Raw genomic sequence first — 13,142 nt, 5'->3', positions numbered from 1 at the left:
GATTGGGTGCAAGCAATACAGGAAGAGTTAAATGAATTTGAAAGAAATAAAGTCTGGACCCTAGTGCTAAGACCAAAGAATAGATCAGTTGTTGGCACAAATTGGGTGTTCAGAAACAAAACTGACAGTTATGGCATAATTACAAGGAATAAAGCAAGGCTGGTTGCTAAAGGCTACTCTCAACAGGAGGGTATTGATTATGATGAAACATTTCCACCAGTTGCAAGATTAGAAGCCATAAGGATCTTTTTGGCTTATGCTGCTCACAAAAAGTTTAAAGTCTTTCAAATGGATGTGAAAAGTGCTTTTCTTAATGGAGAATTGGAAGAAGAGGTCTATGTTGAACAACCTTCAGGCTTTGTAGATTCAAAATTTCCAAATTATGTCTACAGGCTTGATAAAGCACTTTATGGCCTTAAGCAAGCTCCTAAAGCATGGTATGAGACTTTAGCTCAATTCCTTCTGGAAAGTGGATTTCACAGAGGTACAATTGATAAAACTCTGTTCTACCTCAATCATGGAAAGGACTTACTTTTGGTACATATATATGTTGATGATATCATATTTGGTTCTACAAATGCCAAACTCTGTGAGAGGTTTACAAAGCTAATGCAATCAAGATATCAAATGAGTATGATGGGAGAACTTAGTTATTTTCTGGGCCTTCAAGTCAAGCAAAATAGAGAAGGTACTTTTATCTGTCAATCCAAGTACACCAGAAATTTACTAAAGAAATTTGGAATGCAAGATTGTTCAACTGCATCCACTACCATGGCCACTGCAACCAAGTTAGATAAAGATACTGGCTCACCAGTAGATATTACTAACTACAGAGGTATGATTGGTTCTTTACTCTATTTAACTGCAAGTAGACCTGATATAATGTATGCTACTTGTCTTTGTGTAAGATTTCAGGCTGATCCAAGAGAACCTCATTTAATAGCTGTGAAGAGAATTTTCAACTACCTTAAGGGTACAGCTGATCTGGGATTGTGGTATCCTAGAGAATCAGATTTTAAGCTAATAGGTTACTCAGATGCAGATTTTATAGGATGCAAAATAGACAGGAAAAACACTAGTGGAAGCTGCCAATTTCTTGGAGGCGGATTGGTTTCTTGGTTTAGCAAGAAATAGAAGTCAATTTCCACATCAACTACAGAAGCAGAATATATTGTTGCAGGAAGCTGTTGTGCACAGATTCTTTGGATGAAGAATCAGTTACTGGATTATGGGTTAGAATTTTCTAAAATCCCTATTTACTGTGATAATCAAAGTGCTATTGCTATGATAGGTAATCCAGTTCAAGACTCAATGACAAAGCACATCAGCATTAGGTACCATTTCATAAGGGAACATGTGATGGAAGGTACAGTGGAATTGCATTTTATTCCAACAGATCAACAACTAGCAGATATCTTCACAAAACCACTATGTGAAGCTACTTTTACAAGACTGGTAAATGAACTTGGAATGGTTTCAGGTTCTTTCTCTAAATCTACTTAGTTTTTGTTCTCATGCATCAGACTTTATGATCAGTGTTTATAGATTGTCTTATCTTCATGAAATCTGTTCTTTAATTGAAATTCATTAAATACTGATTATTATCTGATGTGGATCTTTAAACTCTGATAGTGTTTTGAATCTTTTGTGACTATTCAATCCAATGAGGATAACTGTGCTAGATGCTGACCTAGTAGTCTTTAACATACTAGAAATCCCATGTTTGAATTAGTTGTTTATGTGGAAACTCATTAACACAAGTAAATTCTGATTTTAAGCTTAGTCAAGTTTACTTTGTGTATCTTATTACTAAGTCACAAACTAGATTCTTGCTTTTTATCTGTCAGATTCTGATTTCAGTAAATCTTAAGAATGAACTAAATGCTGATAAGCCTCACTTATCAAAAGAAAAGAAAAGAAAAGGAAATAAAAGTCAGGTACTCCTTTGAGATATAGAGTAAATATATGGAAGGGAAGACCCAAGTGCATTGCTGGTATTAAGTAATATGCATTAGAAAAGAAAATAAATTTTCTTGGTGACTTTTTACATTCTCTGATTACTGGAGAAATACTATGACAATAACATAAATTCTGATAAGCAGTCGTGACTCACTTACACTGAGAAGCCACTGTAAAAAGGAATTTCAAAAGATGCATAAAATGAGCACAAACAGTTGAGGTGGACTCTTGCATAAATTTTTTCTATAGTAGACTTCATGATTGATGACAGATTTTAAGCACTTTTCTTAGTTATGCCTTATTTATAAGATGTACTGAAGTTTATCAGACTTTAATCTTTATCTGATATTCTGCTAATGCACAGACTTTCACTCCATATGAATGATGAAAATTACTGTGGTGATTAAGTTATTTTTGACAAACAGTTATGTGTCATTTGCATAAATTCTGAGGACAAGTTCTGATGGAAGTTTTGATAATAAAATCTGAAGAAAATAAGTCAGTATTTGTATGAAGAATCACAGAAAAAGATATTCACTTTTTGAGTTCAGAAGCCATATAATGATGACTGTTAAGATCTGATATAAGTTTAAGTTCTGATATTAAATCCTGATTGAATCCTTGATGCTTACGTGTCATTATTCTTTACTTGACTTATTTGTGGTAAAAACTGAAACAGGCATATTTAAATAAGAATATATTTGGGTAAGATAAAAACAATCATAATCATTATGGGTTAGTGGTAAACGTGTTTGTCTTGAAAAACTGCATGTGCACGGTAATTATTGCTTATTTTACGTGCCCATTAACTCCTGCTTTAACTGTTTACTGACTGTTCACATGTTGCCAGGTGTAAAGTGTATCTCATGCTTTAAAATTATAACTGTTGAGTGGAGAGAGTATATATATAGGAGTTAAAAGATTTTCTAATCTTTTACTTACTTTTCTATTCTTAATCTCTTTTATTCTCTCTCTCTCTCTAATATTCTCTGAAGCGTTTTCTTTCAGGACTTTTATCAAACACCTTGCATGCACTATCTTTCTCACTTTATTTCTTCAGAGATGGCACCAAAAGACTTGATTTTCAATTATTCTTCTATTCTTAGCAAGGCTGAAGCTCCATCATAACTTCACTTTATTCAGGATTTCCTTGCTAATTCTGATATTGGGTATGCATTGACCCAACCTGAAGTAATCTCTGGAACCCAAATGATGGAGTTTTAGAGAAGTGGAATCTATGATGATGGTGGTTCTCAAAGGTCCCCAAGTATTATCTTTACAACACGGGAGGATGAGCATGTCGTGATGTTGGCTACAGTTCGTCAAGCACTGCAGCTGCCTGAGAACTGCGTTTATTCAACTGTTGAGGAGCCAGTTCTTCAAAATATGATGGCCAGTCTAGGGTATGAAAAGATATTGGTAAAGCTGGGTCAATTGAAGAGATCCAACATAAGGAGAGAATGGAGTTTCTTCTTTGACTGCATTACAAAGACCTTCGCCAACAAATGTTCTAATTTCGATGCAATCCCCATACTCAGTCAACAAATCGGATATGCTCTCATTAATCAAACTGATTTTGATTATGCAAGTGTTGTTTTAGGCTTTATTGGGGATAGGATGACAGAAGATAGGAATATTGTATATTTTGCTAGATTCTGTCAGCTTATCTATATTGTTTGTTGTTCTGATAAGTCCTAATTAGCTAATGAATCACTTTCACCATTTAGACTAGCTAAAAGAGCTTTTAATGTAACACCCCCAGATTCGGGGTCGGGGATCCGGGTCGTCACGGTCTTTCTTTCCACAATATCACTTAACTTAATTAATAATAAATAACCTCATGCTGTGACCCCACACTAACATACACCACAACACGTTATAGTCTCAGAGATGAAATTGAAATAAGTACAAGTCCTTGAATCAACAATTTAAAAGTTATTACAACCCAAAAATGATTACTTGATAAGTTTATAGTTAATTGCCATTATCTGCCACAAGTTATAATTATACATAATTGATTCCCAAAAGTAGGATGCCTGATCTACAAATAGATCTACCTCTGCAGCTATAGCAGCTACGATATCAACGGGAAGACGCGGGACGCTTCCCACGCGCTTGCGCTGGGTCTGCTTGAGTCTGGCCATCTTTCCTAACTGTTGTTCTATGATGAAGAAATGAAGCAAGAGTGAGCATTTCAACTCGCAAGATAATATATAGTGTAAACAATAATGCAAGTATCTAAATGGATAACTTACTAGAACCCTTTATCAAGTGTAAGGTAATTACTTACTGGATATAAGCTTAAAGGAAGATGAAGTTACCAATTACTTCACTATACTTATACCATTTTAGAAAACTACTTGAACTACCACTATTCAAAGTATAATAGGTTTCAAAAGGTCATCCCATAGATGAGACCACAAGTTAAGACTTGAATAGATTCAATCTTTGAAATATTATTGAATGAAAGGAAGTTACGAGATACTTTATTAAGTCCCGATATATATATCCACATATATATCTCTTATACATTTCCTGGAAACCTCTGTCATGTAAAGTATAAACAGAGTTTGTAATATCCAATGAATTTTGGAAAAAAAAGAATTTTGGCATAAACCCGATATCTTACTGATCAGGCAAAGATACTAATAAGTAACCTTTTCTACTAGTAGATGGATGAATCCCCCACCGATCATCACCCTGGCCTCATTAGGACCTTGTGTTGGACCGCCACCCGGCCTCTTACGCGTTGATGGGCTGCCACCCAGCCACTTACACTTTGATAGACCGTACTCCGGCCTGTCACTTATTCCGACTCAATTAGATGGACTTACTTCCCGAATGTTGGGTAAGTAATCAATTCATTTATTAAAACAGCAACCTCGTTGCGAATATAAAATACACCACAGAGCCGGATTCCTTAATTTAAAAGCGAATATTTAAATCCCCTTCGAAAGAAAGATCTTAAATTTGAAAACGAGTTTTGGGATCCGCTCTAACTTTAAAAATCATTTTGAAGACTCGAAAACATTTTTAAGAATGTTTGGAGTAATGCTGATTTAATGAAATAAATCAGTCCCGATATATTAGAAAATATCTGAATATTATTATTTAAATAATATTCCCACAAGGATAGTCCTTATAAAAATAATTGAAGTAGAAGTTTTAAAACTTATACTTGAAATGAATAATAAATAACCAAAGATATACTTATACGAAAGTACGATCTTTATTTGAATAATCGAAAATACGTTTGATTATCGAAACATTATTCTTTAATAAAATAAAGAATATTATTTAATAAATAAGCGGAGTCATAAGTCCTCAAATGAATATTCAAAATAATATTAATTAAATAGAATAAACAGAGTCATAAGTCCTCGAATGAATATTCAAGATAATATTCCTTAAATAAAATAAACCGAGTTATAAGTCCTCGAATGAATATTCAAAGTAATATTCATTAATAAAAATAAAGTTATCGAATAAACCTTATTCGATTAATAGTTTTGAAAACTATATCTATATATATATATATAAATATATATAATATACTCGGGAACATCGACTCTCGATTTTAGAAAATGTTCGCCTTTGGGTCCCCTATACTAAGGGTATACGCAATTACTGCTTATCTCTAGCATAGGTATTATGCAATTATAAGCATTGGAATCAACAATTAGATATCAATATTACGAAACAGACATGCATATAAACCATATCAGCATGCTCTATATCGCAAGATTTGCTAATTTACCATCATGCATCTATCACAAGATAATGCATATACATGTATACATCACAACAGTATAACGGGTAGAAAACTTGCCTGAGCGACTGGGGGTGATAAAGTGTTCGAATTTGGATTCTGACGATATTTACATACACTTATATACCATATAGAGTACTAATAGGATCTCAGAATAACAATAAAAGAACCTCTACAAAGTGTGGTATGAAAAGTTTCCTTATTCAGCATAATTAGCAAATCACTATTCATAAGGGTTACAAAAAGTCCAAAATTTTGGGGTTATTACATTTAATGACTTGTTATCTAATGATAATAAAAAGGCTGTGTTAAGACCCCTCCAAATTCCTTTATCTGTCAAACAAGCCTTAATAACCTATGATCCAGTTACATACACTGCACTATATCCTGATGTTCAACCATCTGAACCTCAACCATCAGCACCTACCACCACTACCCAAACACCTCAAACTTCTCAACCACAACCAAAATCTACCATCAGGACATCTTTCAAACCATCAACTAAATCATCTCAACCTGAATCATCAGCACATACCATCAGATCTTCATCTTCAAGGCCAAAGAGGACAAAGTCTGTTCCTCAACCTCCATAAAAGAGAAGGAAGATGATTCTCAGAGATGAATATGATAGTGAAGAGGAAACAATTGAAGCACGGGTTCATGCATCAGAACCTGTGATAGTTGGAGCTGAGAATGTTACTTCTCAGAAAGAAACTACAGCTCAAAGTTCTGATACTTTGAAAAAGTAATCTGTAAGTTCTGAAGCTGCTAAAGCAACTCCTTCATTCGCAAGGAGACTAAAGAAAATGAGGGCAGAAAGGTAATGTTAGTCCCTTAACAATATAACAAGAATTACAGAAGGGGGGTTGAATGGAATTCTTGAAACTTTTTCTTGAATAAAAATGTTCTAACTCAAATATATATATAAGTGTGAATTGATTAGTAGAATGCGAAAGAGTTACTTGAAATGAATCAAAACACAAGTAATTAAAAACAAGAGTCTTTAAAAACTTTCTGGTGGATTTGAATGATTCCACCAGAGATATATAATATATATCGAGAGAACTCTGTGTGCAAAAAGCTCACAGCTGCTTAAAAAATGATAACAACTAAGAACGAGAGAAATACTAAGAATATAGCTTACAAATGTTTCTCTCTTGGTTGCTTAGTTCCTTAGTTACTATTCTATTGCTACTTCTTGGTTTATATATCACCAAGATTACAAAGTAATAAGAAAGGATAATAAAACAAAACCTATCAAGTCTAATACAATGCTACTTCATTATTCTATTTCAGCATCTTTGAATATCTTCATAATAGCATAGAAATGGCAATGATTCTTTGTTCTCGAAAACCCAGTTGAATAGGCTACCACATTCCATTTGCATACACTCGACGCATGTAACTGTGTTGTCACTGTCAACAGATATTTGAATTCTTTATCCGTCGGGTTTATGATCATCCGTCGAGTTATTGATCACCCGTCAGGTTGTTGATCATCCGTCGAATTCATTTGTGTTTATCCGTCGGGTAGCAATCAGGCACTTGACTCAATTTCATTTATGCAGAATTACAAGACATCATCTATGTACAATTAATCAACCTATTCTGCATATCTAGTTAAAGTCAACATGACTTAAGTACTACTACAGATTCTAAACAATGTGTATACAGAAATATGCTAAAAACTTATTGTTACATAAGCTACTCACTCAATGGATAATAAGTCATCATCCATCGGGACTAAAATGAGTTATCCTTCGGGACTATAATCCTTATCCGCCGAGTGCTACATTTTCACTAAGTAAAATCTACCAAGGTGTTTTGTTCATGAAATCATTAAGTACACAACATATACACAACAATCTCCCCCAATTTATATCTACTGGAATTGTAGCCACAAATTAAGAGATACTTGATGATAACAAAACACCCCAAAAATACAACTTTAAAAGAAAGTAGATAATACTGAAAAGTGTTTCAATTAACAAAATGTACAAAGTTTAGCTCACAGTCATTTTCAAGATGCTCCTCTAGCCTGAGCAGATTTATCTAGTTTCTTGAAGGTCTGGATCTCTTTCCAAGCTTTCTGTTATTTTCTTCAATCTAATTTTGGAGCTGCCTGTGGAATTCCAGTTCATCAGATTCTGAGAGATTTGGTTTTTCTTGCATTTCCAAGAGAGTCTCATTGCTTGAGATTCTCAATTGGTCTTCTAATCTGAAAAATCTTCTCACTCCTTTGTCATCCATGAACTCCATCAGCCAGTAGGGCCTCAGATGCACTTTTCTTCCTGTGTAAGGGATGATTAAAGTCTTCGGGAGTGCATCTTTAGCTCTAACACTCCTTAGTTCTTCAATCTTCTTCAGTGCCAATCTTCTTGCAGTAACATTGAACCCAAAGTTCTTCTTGAAAGATGAATAAACCTTAATCAGTACAGCTTGGCTTTCTAGAAGGATCCTGTGAAGTGGCCAATGAATCTCCTTTCCTCCCTTGTACTTGAACACTAACCTTTCAGGTAGGTTTCTGTATGCATCAATTCCTCTCACTTCATCTAGTTCATCTAGATAGAGGTTTAGATCAGAAAACTCCTTGATGTCTGATAAGTGGCATTTTATACCACTTAGAACGTCTTAAAATGGCTTAAATTGGTGTCTTGAAATCAAGTATTTTGTGTATTTGATGCGTTTTTCTAGTGTTTATGCATTTCAGGGTTTTAGTTGCATTTCGGGGGAGGAATCATCAAGAATAAGCCTTGGCATGTGTCCACCATTGCGAGAGGAAAGAAACGGGCAGATTACGGCGAAGAAATGGAGCAAAATCAGAATTTTTTCAGTAGAGGTCTGAGCGCCCGCTCAGCATTGCTGAGCGGCCGCGCAGCAAGCTGAGCGCCCGCTCAGCTATGCTGAGCGGCCGCGCAGGGTCGGAAAAAAAGACAATTTATTTTAGGACTTCTACTTCTGTTTGGTTTCCACTTCTATGTAATATGAGTTTTATGGGACTATTATATAAGTAGATTTGAGACGTTTTCACAAGTGTGGATTGAAGAAGATTATGTTTTTACGCAAGGAGCGAAGGAGATAAGGAAGAAGACCGATTTAGCACACCGCAACGAAGAGGAAGCATATATTCTTGTGATTCTTGTTTCGTTGTAACGTTGGATGCTAGTTTTCATGCTTTGAACTTATTTACTCTTGTGACGTACTCTGTTTTAATTTAATTAGTTTAGTTATTATTTTCTTGTGTTTGTTTATCATGATTTCATATGAACCCATGATGACGATAAGTGCTATTATGGGCTAATCGTGATCATGTGGTTGCAACAGATTTATTATGGAATTCTTTAGTTAACTGTTTAATACTTTAGTGTGTGATGATTGTATGATATCTAGTATTGGTGGTGCGTATTCGTCTTATGTGCTTCGCGAACATATAAGATAGGGTGTTAATCTCTTGTGAAGCGACGGTGGATCTTGAGATTTAGAACTTGCCATGCTAGCATAGGTTCATGTACGTTGTGCATGATTAGTGGGTAACTCTAACAGTTTTATTTGCCCTATGTAATCAAAAGGAATAACTTGTGCTTAAATCTTTGTGTTGTCAATTTCTGTAGACATATAGGAACTGAACATAATTGATGACTATTCAACTTCTATCTTAATTGTGGATGCTTGGTAGAATGGTATTAGTACAATAAAAGTTGGCTTTTATCAGTTTCGTGTTATTCGATTAATATCATCACTGTCACATGCTAAAGGTAATAACAATGGCTATAAAAGGAAGTAATAATGAAGTTGTGATCTTATGAGTGTTTTATTATTGGTGAATTGAAGTGTTAGTTAAGTGATTAATTAAGTAGTTAATTATAGTTAATATTTAATCAACAATTTTAAGTGTTAGTGTCTTAACATTGAGAAGTAGTCATACATTGGTGAGTGAGTTTAATTAGACAATAATTTAGGCTGAGTCTCTGTGGGAACGAACTAGAAAGTATTCTATATTACTTGCGAACGCTTATACTTGCGTGAATATTAGCGTGTTTTCACCTTTACAAGTTTTTGGCGCCGCTGCCGGGGACTCGGCATATTTGTTTAGTTTATGTACTTACCATCATTGGTCATTAGGACTCAGTGATTAGGACGTAGTAGTTACTTATTTTTTCCGGTTGTGTTTCAGGTACTTTAGCAAGCGTTTATGCAAACTCGTTCTCGTGCTCGCAAGAGGACTTTAGATACAGCTGAGGAGACAGACGAAGTTCTTGATATTCCGGAGAAGTTAGATTTTGAGGATTCGGATTCAGGAACTGAGCAGAAAGAACCAGTAAACATGGGAGATCGTATTGTTCAAGCTGATCCAGCTCTTATGGATTTTTCTCGGCCTAAAATTGATGACATTCAGTCAAGCATCCTTCATCCGGCTATTCAAGCTAACACCTTTGAAATCAAGCCGGGCACTATTCAGATGGTGCAGAATTCTGTTTCTTTTGGAGGAGCGGCAACTGAAGACCCCAACATGCACATAAGGAATTTTGTCGAGATCTGCAGCACTTTTAAGTATAATGGCGTGACTGATGAGGCTATCAAGTTGAGGCTTTTCCCATTCTCACTGAGGGACAAGGCTAAAGACTGGTTACATTCTGAACCAGCTGGGTCCATCACTACGTGGCAAGATCTTGCGCAAAAGTTTCTGGTGAAGTTTTATCCGATGGCAAAGACTGCTGCTATGAGGAGTGCTCTTACTCAGTTTGCGCAGCAACCTACAGAATCTATGTGCGAGGCTTGGGAACGCTACAAGGAAATGTTGAGAAAATGTCCACATCATGGAATGCCGGATTGGATGGTGATCACTGGTTTCTATAATGGTTTGGGGCCCAATCTCGGCCCATGCTCATTGCAGCAGCTGGAGGCGCCTTATGGGCTAAAAGCTATACTGAGGCGTATAATCTTATAGAGACGATGACTGCAAATGAGCATCAAAACCCAACTCAGAGGATGACGTCAGGCAAGGTAGCAGGTATTCTGGAAGTTGATGCAGCCACCGCTATTGCAGCCCAGCTCCAAGCGCTATCAATGAAGGTTGATTCTCTGGCTACATATGGAGTTAATCATATAGCTATGGTTTGTGAGCTTTGTGCAGGTTCTCATGCTACGGATCAGTGTTCTCTTGTCAATGAATCTGTTCAGTATGTGAATAATTATCAGCGACAACAGCAGCCTGTGCCAGTGACCTATCATCCTAACAACAGAAATCATCCAAATTTCAGCTGGGGGAATAATCAGAATGCTATTCAGCCACCATATCAGCAAGGAGTGAGTAAAGAGTTTAACCCACCTGGATTCCAGCAACCACAGTAGTATGCTACAAGGCAATCATATCCTCAACAGGGAAGTACAGCTGCACCTACTAGTGCTGATTTTGAGGAACTTAAGCTGTTGTGCAAGAGTCAGGCGGTTTCTATCAAGACCTTGGAAAATCAAATCGGTCAATTAGCCAATGCAGTGCTCAATCGTCAACCTGGCACTCTTCCCAGTGACACGGAAGTACCAGGCAGGAAGGAAGCTAAAGAGCAAGTCAAGGCTATTACCTTAAGGTCTGGAAAAGTGGCTGATGCTGAAAAGGCAAAAGAAGTAGAAGCTGAAATTAGAGATGAAGAATCTAAGCAACAGGAGAAAGCGGCGGAACCAAGGAAGACTACTGTTGAACACACTCTGCCTGAGGCTAATACAGGGGAGAAACAGCTCTATCCTCCACCACCTTTTCCTAAGAGATTGCAGCAACAAAAGCTGGATAGACAGTTCGGGAAGTTTCTGGAGGTGTTCAAGAAACTTCACATCAATATACCTTTCGCTGAGGCTCTGGAACAAATGCCTAGTTATGCGAAGTTTATGAAGACTATTCTTTCAAGGAAGGTGAAACTGGATGACCTTGAAACCATTGCTCTCACGAAAGAATGCAGCGCTGTTCTGCAACAAAAGTTACCACCAAAACTGAAAGATCTAGGAAGCTTCACCATTCCTTGCACCATTGGCAATCTGACTTTTGACAAGTGCCTTTGTGATTTGGGAGCAAGCATTAATCTGATGCCGTTGTCGATCTTTAAAAAGCTGGATCTGCCTGATCCAAAACCCACATACATGTCGCTACAATTGGCTGACCGTTCCATTACTTACCCAAGGGGCATAGTTGAGGATGTGCTCGTCAAGGTGGATAAGCTCTTCTTTCCAGCAGATTTTGTTATTCTGGATTTTGAGGAAGATAAGAAGATTCCCATAATCTTGGGAAGGCCTTTCTTGGCTACTGGCCGTACCTTGATAGATGTGCAAAAAGGGCAACTCACTATGCGGGTCCAAGATCAGGATGTGACCTTTAACGTATTCAAGGCAATGAAATTCCCTATAAAAGATGAGGAGTGCTTAAAATTGGATGTGATTCATTCTGCGGTTACTTCGGAACTCGATCGCATGCTAATGTCTGATGCATTGGAAAATGCCTTAGTGGGGGATTTTGACAGCGATGATGAAGATGGCAACGAGCAATTACAATATCTGAACGCTTCTCCCTGGAAGCGAAAGCTGGACATACCATTTGAATCTCTTGGTACTTCTGACCTTAAGAATGCTGAAGGGAAGCTCAAACCATCAATAGAGGAAGCACCTACCTTGGAGCTCAAGCCATTACCTGAACACTTGAGGTATGTTTTTTTAGGTGATTCATCTACGTTACCTGTTATTATTTCATCTGACCTTTCAGGTAGTGAGGAAGACAAGCTCTTAAGGATTTTGAGAGAATTCAAATCGGCTATAGGATGGACCATAGCAGATATCAAGGGGATAAGTCCTTCATATTGTATGCATAAAATTCTGCTAGAGGAAGGTAGTAAGCCAACTGTGGAACAGCAGCGAAGACTGAATCCCATCATGAAGGAAGTGGTGAAGAAAGAAATTCTGAAATGGCTGGATGCAGGCATCATTTATCCTATTTCTGACAGCTCGTGGGTGAGCCCCGTACAATGTGTACCTAAGAAAGGAGGTATCAATGTGGTCGCAAATGAAAAGAATGAGCTCATCCCTACTCGAACAGTTACAGGATGGAGAGTATGCATGGATTATAGAAAATTGAACAAAGCCACAAGGAAGGATCACTTCCCTCTTCCATTTATTGATCAGATGCTTGATAGATTGGCGGGTCATGAGTATTTTTGTCTTCTGGATGGTTATTTCGGGTATAATCAGATTTGTATTGCACCAGAGGATCAGGAAAAGACTACCTTCACTTGTCCATTTGGCACGTTTGCCTTTCGCAGAGTTTCGTTTGGGTTATGTGGCGCCCCGGCCACATTTCAGAGATGTATGATGGCTATATTCTCTGACATGATTGGAAATAACGTCGAAGTGTTCATGGACGACTTCTCCGTCT

The 13,142-nt window shown here is 36.9% G+C and overlaps 1 non-coding gene across 1 annotated transcript; it reads right to left on the bottom strand.

Annotated features, from left to right (window-relative positions):
* Positions 1-10,445: 10,445 nt before the first annotated feature.
* Positions 10,446-10,552, bottom strand: LOC141715660 (small nucleolar RNA R71). Its single transcript, XR_012572414.1, has one exon. It is a non-coding gene; the product is annotated as a small nucleolar RNA R71 (small nucleolar RNA).
* Between the last annotated feature and the right edge of the window lie 2,590 nt (positions 10,553-13,142).

Source organism: Apium graveolens, chromosome 3, assembly GCF_009905375.1.
Source record: "Apium graveolens cultivar Ventura chromosome 3, ASM990537v1, whole genome shotgun sequence".
In the NCBI taxonomy this organism is placed as follows: domain Eukaryota; kingdom Viridiplantae; phylum Streptophyta; class Magnoliopsida; order Apiales; family Apiaceae; genus Apium; species Apium graveolens.
The sequence above is the reverse complement of the archived record's forward strand: the minus strand, read 5'-3'. Positions and strand labels throughout refer to the sequence as shown.